Source organism: Myotis lucifugus, unplaced genomic scaffold, assembly GCF_000147115.1.
Source record: "Myotis lucifugus unplaced genomic scaffold, Myoluc2.0 scaffold_0, whole genome shotgun sequence".
Taxonomy (NCBI): Eukaryota; Metazoa; Chordata; class Mammalia; order Chiroptera; family Vespertilionidae; genus Myotis; species Myotis lucifugus.
Genome location: NW_005871048.1, coordinates 45,820,712 through 45,837,395, shown reverse-complemented (window position 1 = coordinate 45,837,395; position 16,684 = coordinate 45,820,712).

Sequence of the window (16,684 nt, the reverse complement as noted above, 5' to 3'; positions counted from 1 at the left end):
TAATACAGAGCTTTGCTTTAAAGAAAATGTAAATGTATAGAGCAAACAATGCAAACAGTAACTGACCTATCTAAATTTACAAATTGAAAAAGAACATGCTAACTACAATAAGCATTAGTTGAACAATTACTGAATAATTATTTGAATAGAAGCATAATTGACTAATAATTGATCAATAATTATTATGAGAGAAGAAATACCATTTATCATAAAACTGTAAACATGTAAGACTACCTGGTGAAAATAGATGGGAAGGGAAAAAGGAAAAGAAAAGAGAAGAGGTGTGCATGGAGGTTGCGGCAGAGTGAAGGGAATTCTGGTGAGTGGAAATGAGAACATCTGGGCAGGTAGGGTAAAGAGAGCTAAAGCCGACAGTGGTCACATACAACATAAAATGCAGTGACATGAGCACCTCAGTTTATTATTATTATTTTTACCCTTATATTGTTTCTGCTAAACGAACATAGTGGTTCTTAACTTGTTTTGGTTCAGGAGCCTTTTGGAAATTGGGTTAAAATTATAGACTTCCTCCCTGGAAAAATGCCAATAGGCACAGTGTCCCCAAAGGCCACTAAGAAGTGTACAAAATGTAATTTTCCTTGTTTACCTATAACTGCATTTAATCTCTAGCTCAAGCCTTCATTCTGCTCAATAGCAGGAACCTAATCTAGCTACTGGCAATGAGCCATCCCTTCAGCAACTTCTCTGTGACTGGGGGTGTGAAGTAACAGCAACATACTCATGACATTTCCTCCCTCTTCCTCCTTCTGGGTTAGTTCTAACCCTGGGCTCTGCTTCTTGTCCTTGGCCTGCTCTGAGCAGGCTTCCCCGAGATGTTCAGCTGGTGTGTGGAGCGTCTGGTGTTGGTTCCATCCTCACTTGTTTTCCTGAGCAGCCAGGCCCCCACCATGCTCCATGTGCACAGTTCCTGCAACTCGTCCCTGTTGTGTCCCTTTGTCCAGACTGTAAGATGCTGTCCTGCTTCTCTCCCCTTACTATTAATCCTTAAACCCTTAAACTCAAGAAGCAGTTTCTTTTCCAGTCTCTGGAGCATGGGCAGGTGTAGGACTTCTGACACCGATGCTGTAAGATGCTGTCCTACCTCTCTCCCCTTACTATTAATCCTTAAACCCTTAAACTCAAGAAGCAGTTTCTTTTCCAGTCTCTGGAGCATGGGCAGGTGTAGGACTTCTGACACCGATGCTAGGTTCTCTTCATCCATTTCCTTTTCTTTGTGACAAGTTGGAAGCTCTGGCTGGGGCAGGAGAAATGCTTGTCATAAAATATTCTTCTTTTGGGAAGATAAGAAAATGTATATGCATTTCCTTATTAAAAAAAGTTACAAAGGATAAATGGAAAAGTAATGAAAATGATTTACCAATGGGGATAGATGGGAATGGAGCAAAAGGGCTGGGGAAGTGAGTGAGATTTCCAAGTGTATATTAAAAAAGAAAGAAAGAAAGAAAGAAAGAAAGAAAGAAAGAAAGAAAGAAAGAAAGAAAGAAATAGAAAAGTCATGTAATTAAGTATAGGCAGAAATGGAACTGCTTGGTTATGCAGAGAAGTTGTATAACTGAGGAAATTGAACTGTTTATCTCTATATATAAAAGCCTAAGTGACCGTGTGACTGTGGGACCATTCGGCCAGTAGCTATGATGTGCACTGACCACCAGGGGGCAGATGCTCAACACATAGGCATGGAAACATGGAATAGGCTGATGAATCTCAGAAAGAAGGGGGAAGGGGAAGGGTGGGAAGAGATTAACCAAAGATCTTATATGCATACTAGAGGCCCGGTGCATGGATTCATGCACTGTTGGGGTCCCTTGGACTGGCCCTCTCGCAATCTGGGACCTCTTGGGGGATATCAGAGGCTCAGTGCACAGATTCGGCCCGATCCCCGCAGGCCAGGCTGAGGGACTCCACCGATGCACAAATCTGTGCACTGGGCCTCTAGTATCTAACAAGAATAAAGGTAACCTGTATACGATAGCATATACAGTCTTCAATTAAAAAAATAAATAAGTACTTGGCCTTTTAAACCATATTGAAAATTTTGTGTTAAAAAATAAAAAACCAATGAAAAATGATGAAAACAGGTCAAACCTTGTTTACTGACAGAAAGAAATAATCCTAATTTTATAGCAAATGGAACACATAGCTATAGAGAAGATATTTAATGGGAGTGTATTTGAACACATATCTTCCACGTCCTTCTTCTAATCCTCATAGCTACCAGTTTTCCTCCCTCTCTCCTCTCTCATCCATGCTCGGCCTTCTTGCTCCCACCTCACATTTTCTAGATCTCTTACTGGGATTCTCCATCCCTCTTTATCTTTGTTAGGCAGAGCAATTTAGCCATGTAAGAGTTCCAAATTCAAGCAGATACTCCCACTTACTACTGCCTACAGCAACATCAAAGGCCTTCATAAGAAGGACAAAAGTGTTACTTTTGTTTAACCCATAGAACTTCCTTCAGATGGCAAAATTCTCTTTCCTTAGAAGGCAATGGGAAATGAAGCATGACAAATTTACTGTGAGTATGTTTCCATAGTAAAATAAGCAATTTTTTACATGGCCTCCATAGGCAATTTTCCATTGTATAAAGAGTTATTTTGGTGTGTAAACTTGAATTAAAATGATTTTTGAGATATTTTACCAACCTTTATGGTGTGGTGTCCTGGAGGTATTCAACTTGTCCAACCTTTAACACACTCAACTTGTCCAACCTTTAACACACCTTACTTATTGTGGTAATGAAATTAACTGTACCTGCAGAGAGGTCATTGATAGCAGTAATTGGGATGTGCCCCCATCTGAACACTCAGTCAATCACATTGATTAGCTGAAGTCATTCTCGTGCCAGAAAGCTATGGCCTGCAAGCATCATCAGTTTGGTACTAAAATGCTCATCAGCTGCTATAGAAACAATGTTTTGGGACTTAATATTACCTTAAAATAATTTTGTTTTGTTCAAACTTGGAGGAATTAAAAAGGGCATCAACTCAACTTTCTAGTTTTAAAATTGTTCTCACAAAGGCATTTCTTGTGAAACTTAAGAGCTTGAGTGGGGCAGGACACTCTGGAAACTGACATTGAGAATGTGAAGAAAGTTCAAGTCTTAGAGCGTGAATGAGGTGTAAGCCTCTTTCCCCTTCTAGTCAACATTCTTTGAAATAGATTTGGTATTTTCCATTTTTCCTGAAGACTGAAAAAAATCATAAGTGCAATGGAAAATAAAATGTGAAGAGTTCCTAGAGGATAGAAAGTAATTGAGATTATACTGCAAGAGACTCAAGAGCAGAGAAAACCATGTCTCAAGATCCATCTCAAATCTACCTGTATCTTTCCATCTCCATCATCACCTTCCTACACCAAAGTACCTTTCTCTCCTACTGGGGTTCCACCTGGTCTTTCTGCATTGTTTTTGTCCTCAATTCCTTCTCATGCTTTCCTACTTCAGGGCATTTGCAATTACTCTTCCCTCTGTGTTGGATGCTCCTTAGCTGCTTCCTCCCAGCGCTGGCTCCTTCTCATGTTGTAGATCTTCCTTTACTCACTGCCTTCTCAGGTCAGAGGGTCTTCTGATTTCCCGATTTAAAGGCATCCTTTATTCTGCTTACCTCCATTCACCCTCTATTTCGTTGCTCTGTTACTTCCTTTATGGAACTTATCAAATTTGTTATAATTCTTTTTTGTTTGCTTCCATGTCAGTGGCTGTTTCTCCCAGCACCACAAGGGTAGGGATCTGCTGTTTCACTGGCATATCTTGGACTGGCAACACAGTGACACACAGAGTAAAGAATGACACTTTTTAAGGCTCTGCAATCAACAAGCACTGAACCAACTGCAGAGCTAGATATTGGGAATCAAGAGGGAGGAGACAGGATCCTGCCTTCAGGGAGCTCTGTGTGGAGAACAGCATGCACGTCCTGTTTTCGGGTCATTTGTGTAGACATTTTATTTTTACTTCTAGACTCCAGCCCTCTGAATGCAGGATCTCAGTCATCTTTGTATCCCTACTGAGACTATCACAAACCATAAAAATAAAATAATATTTTTGAAAGCATTTAAAAAGTTTCTAAGGGAGCTTTATAAATATAATAAATTATTATTGTTATTAATTGTTCTGTAAAGTACAATCTATGCTCATTAACTATTGTTAATAACTGAGTGAAGAGGGAGAGTGTCTACATAAAAGGGTAACAGGAAGATGGGAGTGTTGGTGACAAGGTTGAGTCAGAGTAGGCGATAGGCAGTGACCAAAAGAAAAACTGGATTTGAAAGGACCTTCTCTACTGCTCATTTTCCCCCTGGAACTTTAGGATAATTTAGTAATAGTTATTTCTTTAGAAGTCCATAGGAAGCTAAAGAATTAGTCTGATGTAATTGCAATACCCTAAGAACGAAAAGTTCACAAGTCATAGCATTTGTCTACTTAAAAATGTATCATTATTTTCCGGCTTCACATGAGGTCACACAAATGAATTAAAAACATACATGTAGCAGCAATCACTTAACTGTTTCCAGTTTCACTGATGTGAGCTGTGGAGCCTGGAAGCTTGATGCACCTGTAATTTTATTAAGTATTAATGAAGACCAACATAAATTATTCATTTCCTATTATGTTTACTAAGCCAGCAGGAATCAGTATAGCCAGAGATAATATCACTACCTAAGACAAAGAAAATTCCAGCTGCTCATTACTGGATAGTTTGCCAAATAGGAATCTGGCTGCTACAAGTGGATTTGCAAAAATGCTATCTGTGATCTAAAGCTCAATATAGTTTGATGAAGATGAAGTGAGCTAATGAGATGAAAGTCCTGGAAGGTGAGGCCTGGTGTCTTTTCTGAATGAGCACACCCCTGGATGTCCTGGAGACATCTGATGAATGTAAGGGAAAATTAAGGGAAATGTATGTGTATGTGCAGTTTCATGTGAATGCCCGCTGTAACAAAAATGCAAAATTATATTTTTATTCCCTCTGCTCTTTCAATTTTCTCAGCCACTGGGTAAGAAGTGCTATGGAAATTCTGTTCACTCTTGAGTAATAGACATTCTCTCATTCACTCAAGTCACAAACTTAGTCTCAATTCAGTAGAGTCTCCAGTTGACGACATGATGAAACTTGAGTGTTTTGTCTTTTCCTTGCTGCAGCTCTGCCTGCCTCGGGCTGGAAATCTACCATGGGAAACTGAGCGTGGTGCTAGAGAATGATGAACACATGCAACCCTTCTTCTCAAGGAGCTCACTGCCTTGGGGGGACAGACAAATGGTAGACTGGACTGCAGTGTGATCGATGCCATAATAGAGGTACGCTTATTGGCATAGCAAAGAAGAGGAAGGGTGCTGAAGTCAAGCTGTGAAATGAGGAAGGCTTCCTGAGTCTCATAGGACTGACCCTGCCCGGTGGAGGAAGCAGCATGCTCGAGGCAGGGAAAGGATCATAAACCTAAGTATCATTTGTCAAAGGGATCGGCTTTGCTGTAGATACCAAGGAATCACTTCTGTCAGTTGTGCTAGTAAAATATGACCACATAATGTGGGAATGGGTACGGTTTAGCTATGGATTAGATTATGGGCTAGATTAAATATATAAAAACCTATAATTTTTGAGATTTTGGGTTCTGCATCATCTTGGGCAAGTAGCTGAACCTCTTGGAGTCCTAGTTTCTTTATCTAACATGGTGAGATCATTACCCACTTCAAAGAAGATAATTTTTTTTTTTGGTTAATCCTCACCTGAGGATATTTTTCCATGGATTTTTAGAGAGAGGGGGAGAGACAGAGAGAGAGAGAGAGAGAAACATGGATGTGAGAGAGACACATCAACTGGTTGCTTCCTCCACCAGGGCCCGGGATCCAGCCTGCAACAGAGGTACATGAACCTGGGACCCTTCAGTCTGAAGGCCAATGCTCTATCCACTGAACCAGACCATCTAGGGCCAAAGGATGTAAATTTAAAAGAGAAAACATATCTGAAGTTCTTTGTACTAAGGCCTGGCACTTAGCTTGGGCTTAATTATTTGTTAGTTCACTTACTGAAATGATCTCCCACTCTTGCTTTCACTTTATATTGAGGACTGATGGGAGGAGCAACAGCTATAAGGTAGAATCAGGAACAGCATGAGCCTGACTTAGCATGTTGGTGGTAGGAATGTGAGAACAACCACATAGAGGCAGAAACAATATCCTAAAAGAAACGGACTAGTTGTGTCTGTTGTCATTGTTAATTTCCCACTACATTTTTATTTGCCCACACACTAATTGTATTTGTTTGGGCTGGCTTCTGGGTCCATCCTCATTTTCATGGTATTTTCAGTGTAGCTTTGAACACAGTTTGAGATCTTCAAATGGAAGTTGTTTCTATCTAAAAAAAAATGATTTCAACATTAAAATAAGCTGCCACCTGGGAGATTAACCAAGAGGCATCATTACTTTATTTGTTAAGCCAATTAATTGTTGAAGCAAGATTAGCTCAGATGACTACATAGTACATGCTTTTTCATAGCGTTTGATTTCTAACACAGATGATTTTGGTTTAACTGAAATAGACCTTCATTTCCTTGAAGCACCCTGCCCGGAAAGATATCGGGTATGTATTCAATCCAAATGCAGGAGGATTGTCAGGAGAAATGTCACCAGTAGACATGGCACCAGAGGAATGAGAAAACCTCTGTTGGCTTCTGGCTCTGTCACTAACTAGTTGGGTAATTGGAGGGAGTTTTGTTTCTCTGATAAATAAATATGGTAAAATATCGTAGGATATGGTATAGTGAAGTAACTATGAACATATTTCCTTTTCTCCTCCCTTTTATTACTTTGTTTACCTCATTGTCTTTCATCTGTTCTCATCAGTGTGCCTCAACCTTTCCAGAGGTCCAAGTGCCTGTGAAAGGATTTTATAAGTGTGAGAATGCTATGCTAACATCTGTATGTGAATATGATTATTTATATTATTGGTCTTTTCTTCTGGGACCTCTTGTTAATGCAGAAACAGAATTTTCATTGTTATTCTTAGTTGAAAAGTCTTTCACATCCTATATAATAAAGAGCTAATATGCTAATTTGACCAAACAGCAGGAAGACTGTCGGGATGACCTTCCAGACAAAGTCGGACTGTGAGGGCCCAGCCCCTTGCACGAATTTCATGCATTGGGCCTCTAGTAAATTACATAATTTTTAAACTATGAATAGTTGCCAGTAATGACATTTCCAATAGTTTAACAACAGAGTAGCTTGAAGCAGGACAGTGTTTCAGGATAATTATTTGTGTATTACCTGTTGCTGAGTTTGTTCAGCAAATAGTATCATTCTTGGTACATAGTAGAGAGTCAGTAACTGATGTGAAATGAATGTGAAAAGTGAATGTAAACCCTATTTTATTGTTTTAGTGGTAATTGATTTCTTCAGACCAAGGTAAGTGAACATGCAGTAATCTGTATGGAAATTTAATATCTAGTCTGTGCAATAAGAAACTGGAGTGGAAAACTGGAGTACTTTGCAAAATATCATATATTAATATCATACCCAAACATTTTTATGTTTTTTTATTGACTTTATTGTGGTGCCATTGGTTAATAAAATTATGTAGGTTTCATGTGTACAATTCTATAATATATCATTTTTTATTATATTGTGTGTTTACCACCCCAAGTCAAGTCATACCAAAACACTTTTAAGTGAATGTTTTGTTAAATGTGTAGAAATGTGGTCCTGTTGTAAGATTTAGTACACAAAGAGCTCTCCCAACCCAAATACGTGCTTTCAACATGTATTTTCATGCTATGAGCTTAAAAAGAAAAAAGGAAGACTTTTAGCTAACTTTAGTGACTGAGAAGTTTGTGGCATTTTAAACAATCTTGAATGACCCACTCATTAATAAATCCTCTTTGTTTACTTTCATCAAATACCAAAGGAGGTTGGGACATGACACTGAGGTAATTATGGGCACAGGACTTACCAAAGTAACATTGAGTTGAAGACAGGTTGACATTTTCGGGAAGGGCATGGTCAGACAGGTAAGCTCATTTGGGCTCATGTAAATCTGGGAAGCAGCTTTATGTTTCGCCCAGTAAAAGGAACACAGCAATCCCTAGAGTCACATTGCAACACGGCATGGGAAGGGCGGTGAAGGCCCTCTGGTTTCGGCTGCAGCACCTCTGGTCATTGGTTGGATCTAGAACTCACAGGGTGCCTGACCTAGAGGGCCTGGGCTAGCCACAGGATGGAAGGATAAACTGAGGCATTTTGAGCCAACCAGTCCCAGGTGCCAGAAAAATCTGTTGAGTGGTGAACTTTCTGTCTTCAAGGTGCACAGTTGTGTACTCACTCATGTGTATGAGCCTGAGTGAAAACACACACTCCCACCAAGACACAGAGTGGCATGCAAGGAAAAGGCTTGAGAATAAGGATAAGAAAGCCTGTGTTTTTGTTTCTTCTGTTGCTTAATTGCTCTGTGCTCCAGGGAAAACCACCGCAAGTGCTTGATAACTGCCTTTTGCTCCTCCAGATGCCTTTTCTGTCCTTTTCTAACCACTCTCCGGTCCTAGGTGGCTGACCTTTAATGACTATCTCAGAAGGCTTCCTACCTTTTTGGTTACCTGTTGGGTTTGGTAAATGCTGAGTCCAAGCTGGAACCTGGAGAGAGGGATAAAATGAGCTTGGATTTTCCTGTGAGCTGACCTTGGGCTGACTTTGTCCCTCACTCAAGGGTCATGACGACTTTCAAGTAGATTGTCCCTAGTTGACTCTCTGCTGTTCCTCTTGCCCCTGACCCCCATGGTCCCACCCCACCTTACAAACTGAGGATTTTTCCCTTGTTAAATAGTCTCTTTATTAAACTCTCTGAATTATCTTAATTTGGCTATGCCATCTGTTTCCTGCTGGCACCCTGACTGATGTATTTAACAGACTATCTTAGGTTGTGTCTGTGTTTATCAAAGAAGGGGCCATGATGGGTTGGTGATGACTGCATGAGCTCCGCTAGAGGGAGGGGAACACAGATGTCCGGAATTAGCCATGCTACAAGTCTCCTCCAGCTGTTAACATTTTGTGACTCCATGGATAAGAAACTGAAGGAAGCCTATTACATTTTAGACTTTTATATTACTATGGGGAATCTGGACTGGGATGATAAGACAGGTATAGTTCAAAGAAAGGCACAAGCAAGGTGTGCTTATGAAAACCAGTGGCAATTCCACACACAAAGTCATCTCTAACTGGCACCTTTCAGATGTTGCTCATTATTTTCAGTGTTGGCTTATTTTTCATTGTGCTACTTTTATGATAAGTATATTTTATTTCTACATCAGTGCTTTCTTATATGTAGCAATATAGTACTAGCTTCTGCAGCACATGTAGTAACCTACAGTGTCAACGTGTCCAGCAGGCAGGCAGCCTCACTTGGCAATTTGGCAAAAATATCTACTGCCAATTAGTAGTGTTGAAAATTATCCCTAAGGCTCTGGGTCTGATCTATGAGTTGCAATTCCTTTTACTTTCCCATCTAACTTTCAAGTTAAAGCAGAAACTATTTATACTCATGAACTTTGTTTAATAGTAATACCTTTGAGCTTTCTGATAAAGTTTCCTAGAGTGTATATATTGTCAAAAAAGCCAAATGTGCCTATTTCAGCACCCACTGCAGTGAGACTTGTGAGCTGACTAGGGGTTGTCTTTCTCCTGGTCAAACATTTGTCCAATTTCCTTTTTAGAAAGGATAGTGACCAGAACTGCTTATGATTTATAGTGGGAGCAATGACTTTAAAGAAGTTTTGTGTTAGAAAAAGTTAAATGAGCATTCTTGTCAAGCTGTCTGCTCACATGGGATTTGATCCTTAGAACAAGTCAGTAGTTGACAAAATCTGACATTACTGCAGCTGTCTTTATTTTTTCTTCTAAGATATTCCTTTGAGGGGCTCATCATGGTTCCCCTCTCAAAACAATGACCCCGAGCACCTGCCACTTATGCCTATAGGGAAAACAAAACCTACCAGTTATTGGGAACAGACATGTTATGTGGCTATCAAGTAAAAACAGTAAAGGTAATTCCTTTTGTCTTTGTTTTCCAAATTTCTTTCACACACAGTTGATTATGTTATCCTTGGACCACTGTAATAAGTTCATAGGGAAAGTGCTTTATTCCTGGTTTACATATGAGAAGTCTGAGGCAGAGAATTGCTGTTATCAGGGCAGCACTAGAACCCTGGATTATCCTATATAATAAAAGCCTAATATGCTAAGTGTCTGGTCATCCAGTCGGCCATTCAACCAATCAAAGCATAATATGATAATGATATGCTAAGGCCACTCAACCACTCGCTATGACGTGCACTGACCACCAGGGGGCAGACACTCTGACTGGTAGGTTAACTTGCTGCTGGGGTCCGACTGATCAGGACTGAGTGAGACAGGCTGGATACACCCTGGAGCCCACCTGTTGTCCCTCCCTGGCTGGCCAACTTCCCACATCCCTCCCTGAGCCCAATCGTGCACTGATGGGGTCCCTCGGCCTGGCCTGCACCCTCTCGCAATTCGGGACCCCTTGGGGGATGTTGGAGAGCCAGTTTTGGCCTGATCCCACACTCCAGGCCGAGGGACCCTACTGGTGCACGAATTCGTGCACCAGGCCTCTAGTTAGTTCATAATAGGCTTTAATTTTCACTTTAATTAAATACTCAGGTTTAATCTCAAATATGCCAAATGGTTTAACTGTAGGAGAGCATTCCCAATTCATATCTAGGCTTCTAGAAAAGGGCTAGTAATTAAAGGTAATCCACTCCACTTTGAAGTTGCCCACTCTTTTTAATGCGATTTCCCCCAGCTATATGTTCAATTTTAAGCACCAGTGTGATCTGGAGCTTTGAGACAAGGTACAGACCATTAACTAGGCTTGGGATTTTGCATCACTTGCTAATCCCCTCCTAGCAATTTTTGGCCTACTTCTTTACCCTGCAGGAAAGGCTGAGTGTCTGGATTTTTCTCTACATGAGCCCTGGATTTGAATTTCAGAACATATGGGTCAGAACACCACAGTAAAAGGGAAATCAAGATTTAAACAGATAAATTTGGCAATTCTAAGCCTCTTTCTTCCAATGAACAAAAATTCCTTTGGTATGTTGTGTGAAAAAGCTCTTGCTTTACACTACATTCAGCTTTTTTTCTAGTAAATGTATATGCTTGAGAAGGAAGATCTCATCTGGGAAATCCAGAGTAATTTTTAGCAATAAAACGGGGCTAGACTTACCAACCCCAGAGAGATCCTTTCAGCTTTAACCATATAAACTTTCAGATATTAACAAAGGCAGAATTTGAACTCCAAGTGATTGTGCTATGTTAGTTTTGGGAAGATAGCAAAGGAGCATGAGGAGGGAGAAGTTCAGTGTGTGACCTAAGAAATGAAGGTTGAAAGAAAGAAATCCCTAATCTGCGGTTCTCAACCTGTGGGTCGCGACCCCTTTGGCGGTTGAAGGACCCTTTCACAGGGGTCGCCTAAGACCATCCTGCATATCAGATATTTACATTATGATTCATAACAGTAGCAACATTACAGTTATGAAGTAGCAATGAAAATAATTTTATGGTTGGGTCACAACATGAGGAACTGTATTTAAAGGGCCAGAAGGTTGAGAACCACTGCAGATGAAGGGCATATGATGAAAAATATTACAGAAGCGAGCTTAGTGAAATTATAGATAGTCATAAAGTTGAAGTGTGGGTGATCATGTAGATAATTCTATGGCGCTGGAACAAGGAATGGGAAACCATGGTGTCAGCATAGTGTTAATTTCTGGAATCCAAGCATGTGGATTTGAATCCCTGCTCTGCCTCAGACTAGCTGTGTGACTCTGTACTGAAGAGCACACTTTAGACCAGTGATCTCCAACCTTGTTTGGTCAGTAGAACACTAGACTAATCGGGGGAGTTCTGAAAAAAAAATGCAGGTGGCCAGGTCCACTTCTGGACCAATTCAATCAGAATCAGGCACTGGCAGGGACAGGCTTGAAAGCCTGGTTTGAAAGCCAGCTTTACAATCATGATTCTCACATTTTTTGCGTGTCAAAATGATACCCATGAATTTAAGGTTCCACACATTTTCTTTCTCCTCTTGAGTGAATTTGTAGATTGGCTCCTCTTGACACTGTAGTCACCTTTTCAATGTTGGCTGCAGTTGGTTTTCTCAGGCGAGAAATGAATTTTATTATATATCCTAGGAAAATCTCCAATACTAGAAAGAAAAATCTGGCTATGATCAGGTGATGTAAACATTACCATGAAATCTTTGTGGATATGGAAAATCTAATGGTAAAGCACACAGTACAGTCTGAGCCATTTTCTAATGGTAGGATAAATATAATTCCTGATTGCTCTCACTGAGGTCTTTTTAGAGGAGCTGGAAAGTTTTTGCTTTTTAGGTTATACGGTATAACATTCCAATATTGTAATTAAGGGGTGGAGGGAAGTAGATCATGGTCTAACAGAAAGCATGAAGATGCCTTCCCCTAAATACTGCTCTAGTTAAGGTATGTGTTATGTGCAGATAAGTCTGCAGAGGAAAAAAAGTGTCATAAAAGAGAAAACGTAGATGGTTTTCCTCCATCTGTCTAGGCCACAGAGTGTGAAAATATGGGCCTATTGGGTGAGAAAACGTTCAAAGGATGAGAAAACACTATCATTGCACTGGCTGAAGCCACTGGTTATCTTGTTTTAATTACCTTATATATATTTTTAAAATATATTTTTATTGATTTCAGAGAGAAAGGGAGAGGGAGGGAGGGAGGGAGGGAGGGAGAGAGAGAGAGAGAGAGAGAGAGAGAGAGAGAGAGAGAGAGAAACATCAATGATGAGAGAGAATCATTGAATCATTGATCGGCTGCCTCTATGGGGACTGAGCCCACAACCCAGGCATGTGCCCTGACCAGGAATCAAACCACGACCTCCTGGTTCATAGGTTGACACTCTACCATTGAGCCATGCCAGCTGGGCTAATTACCTTATATTTCAATGTGAATAAAGACCTGATATGGAAATAGGGAGTGAATAGAGAAAAAAAGCAACCCCATTGTAACTGGGTGTTGAAAGTTTATCCTAAGGGTGTATTAATATGCAAGGTTCTTGTTTCTTCTCAAGCAGTGCCTTTGACCTCACTCTGTGGAATCTGATTTTCGTAGACCCTACTAACATCTTGGTCAGACCTCAGAGCTTTCAAATAAACCCTGATCCTAGCTCAGGGTTTATCAGTGGCCTGAAGGGACATGCAGTGGGGGAAGGAAACTTACTATTAAACTCCACTTCCCTCCCCTCTTCCCTCTCTGGTGTGTTAGGCTAGGGAGGAGGGAGAGGAAATGAGGGGGAAAGTAGAAACGGATTTTTGGGCATATGTGTAAGCTCCTTAGGTGGCCCTGTGGGAGGGACCCCCACTTCACAGTTACTCTCATGGAAGATCTGCCTCCAGCTTAAACTCTTCCCTTGTCCTGCAGTTTCCTTCCCTCTCAGTGCATCTTTTGGCCACACACTCCTGCTGCTTCCTGAAGCGACAGAGAGCCCCCTTAATTAGATTGGGGTTTGAGCTCTTAGCTCAAGCCCTGCTCCCTTCCACAGTGTTTTCTTGCCCTGTATGAAACTCATAGATCACTCACACAGCAAACACCACTCTCACTCTCACAATCACAAGGCACCACATGGCTTTCCTTCTCTTCCCTCACTTCTGTCATTTGTGTTAAACGCTCTTATCTGTTCAGACAGGCTCTGGGGGACAGTTAGCAGGTAACACTGGGAATGAGATGACAGTCTCTCTTTCTTGTAGGTGGTTTTTTTGGGAGCCCTGACTGGACTTTGGTGGGTGAGCATTCACCTCCTTCCTTTTCCATGAGGAAAAGTGTCAGTACCCCTGAGTAGGCCTCATAATCAGTAATGCACGATTCTGTGGATCCTCTGCTCTTCCCTTTCTTCCTCTTTGGTCTTCTGTTTATGTCTATGGGACAGTGTCCTGAGGGATGTTTTGGGACAGCAGAGAGAATATGTTCGTCTCCGACAAAATCTTAGAAGGGCCACCTGGTTCCCCAGTTGCCTGCAGCTTTATTAGGAAGTAGGGTATTGGACAGTCCTGTGTCCTCAGTTGAGAGGCCTAGTTGTCAATTCCAGAACAATAGCAGGGGTTCTACTAAACACCCCATTACATTATAGTATGCAATATTTATCGATCACTTTCTTTGTACTAATTGTATTAAGCCTTTTAAATATTTTATTTCATTTAGTCCAGTGGTTCCCAAACTTATTTGGCCTACTGCCCCCTTTCCAGAAAAACCAAACACTGTAATGGGCTTCTGCCATATCTAGTTACACAAAATATTTTTTAAAGCCTCTCTACTTTGTAATAACCCCATGCAATTTAAGTCTTGCGATCTCAGTGAGGAAAGCAACAAATGAAACCTTTGTTTCTGGAGAAGAATGAGTAATTTCAATTCTGCCCATCACTTTTCCCCCATGAGAGACTTCATTAGCATTGAGTCAGTGGAGGAAAGAGGCATGGTGTTGATTTTCTATTTTGTAGCAGGTATTGAGGCAGAGAGAAAGCCTTAGTCTGTTTGGGCTGCTGTAACAAAAGACCACAGATTGGGTAGCTTGTAAACAATGGAAATTTATCTCTCACAGTCTGGGGCTGGAGATCTGAGATCAGGATGCCAGCATGGTGGAGGGGGCCCTCTTCTGCGTTTCAGACTTCTCACTGCACGGCAGAAGAAAGGCGAAGGAGCTCTCTGGAACCTCTTTTATAAGGGAACTAGTCTCATTCATGAGGGCCTGTCTTCATAACCTAAGCACTCCCCTCCTACCCCCCAAAGATTCTACCTCCTAATACAATCACCTAGAGCAGTGGTTCTCAACCTTCCTAATGCCGCGACCCTTTAATACAGTTCCTCATGTTGTGGTGACCCCTAACCATAAAATTATTTTCGTTGCTACTTCATAACTGTAATTTTGCTACTGTTATGAATCGTAATGTAAATATCTGATATGCAGGATGTATTTTCATTGTTACAAATTGAACATAATTAAAGCATAGTGATTAATCACAAAAAAACAATATGTAATTATATATGTGTTTTCCGATGGTCTTAGGCGACCCCTGTGAAAGGGTCGTTCGACCCCCAAAGGGGTCGTGACCCACAGGTTAAGAACTGCTGACCTAGAGGTTAGTTAGGATTTCAACATATGCATTTTTAGGGACACAAACATTCAGATCATTGTAAGGAGAGCTCTGATACTGGCAGTGGTGATCATAATGTCCTGACTAGCCACTTCCTGATGATTTTGCTACTGTTATGAATCGTAATGTAAATATCTGATATGCAGGATGTATTTTCATTGTTACAAATTGAACATAATTAAAGCATAGTGATTAATCACAAAAAAACAATATGTAATTATATATGTGTTTTCCGATGGTCTTAGGCGACCCCTGTGAAAGGGTCGTTCGACCCCCAAAGGAGTCGTGACCCACAGGTTAAGAACTGCTGACCTAGAGGTTAGTTAGGATTTCAACATATGCATTTTTGGGGACACAAACATTCAGATCATTGTAAGGAGAGCTCTGATACTGGCAGTGGTGATCATAATGTCCTGACTAGCCACTTCCTGATGATGGCAGAGGCAGCAACTTCCCATCAGGCCAGTTCTGAGTTGTGGCCGTGGGAGTCCTGCCCAGAAGCTCAGCCTGGAATCAGCCTCTTCATTCCTTACAAAGATTCTGTCGGCTCGTGCTGCCTTTTAATAAATAACTTTCTGCTTAAACTTGCTGCTCAGGGTTTGTTGGCAGCAACAAAGCACCCTGGCCAAAGCAACCTCAGAACCAATATTGCTTTTATTCTTCATATTTGAAGGGATATTTAAAGAGGGAAGAACTACAGACATGAATGTGCTTTGTAAAGCCAGTTCTTTGAAAAATCAGAGAGTCAGGAATATCAGTGGTTACAATATTTCTCTGTGACCCATAGATACATCCTTACTCTAGCAGTATTCTATTGGAGCTAAAATGCTTGTAAGGAGAATATTTTAGATAATGTGAAGACTCGCTTTAGCTTCAAAATGTCATATTTAAGATGTTGCTTTTGCATTGATTTGCTGCATATGTCGTTACATTTGTTTCAGTGAAGCAGGGGATCATGGGATGAAAAATCCGACCTATTAGAGTTCTGGCACTGCCACTTATTAGCTCCGTGGTCTGAGTTAAGTTGGTTAACTGTTTGAGACTCAGGCTCCTCATTAAAAAATGGAAATAATCACAACAGTAATCTTTTCCAATCATAGATGATTTCTGAAAAGAGGAAATAAGAATGTTTGGGGGATAAAATAGGGCAACATAAATAAAATAATTTTTATTATAGCTATGGTCATTTGAATAATCTCAGTGAGTAGGAAATGGTGGGAAAAGACTCTAAAAACCCACACTATTAGGAGAAAAAAAGGAAAGACATTTTTAGGAAGGCATGGTGAGCAAATATAATTCTTCGCATGCAAATGTTTCTTTTCTCAAATTTTGTAAGGCTTCTGATCTTCCTTTCCTTATTCAGCACAAGTAAGAACGTTGTAATGCAGTAGTTCAGAATCCCAGGAGAGTCAAGTGCATTTCATCTGTAGTTTCGGAAAGGATGGCCAATTTTCTGCATGTCTTATTATATATAA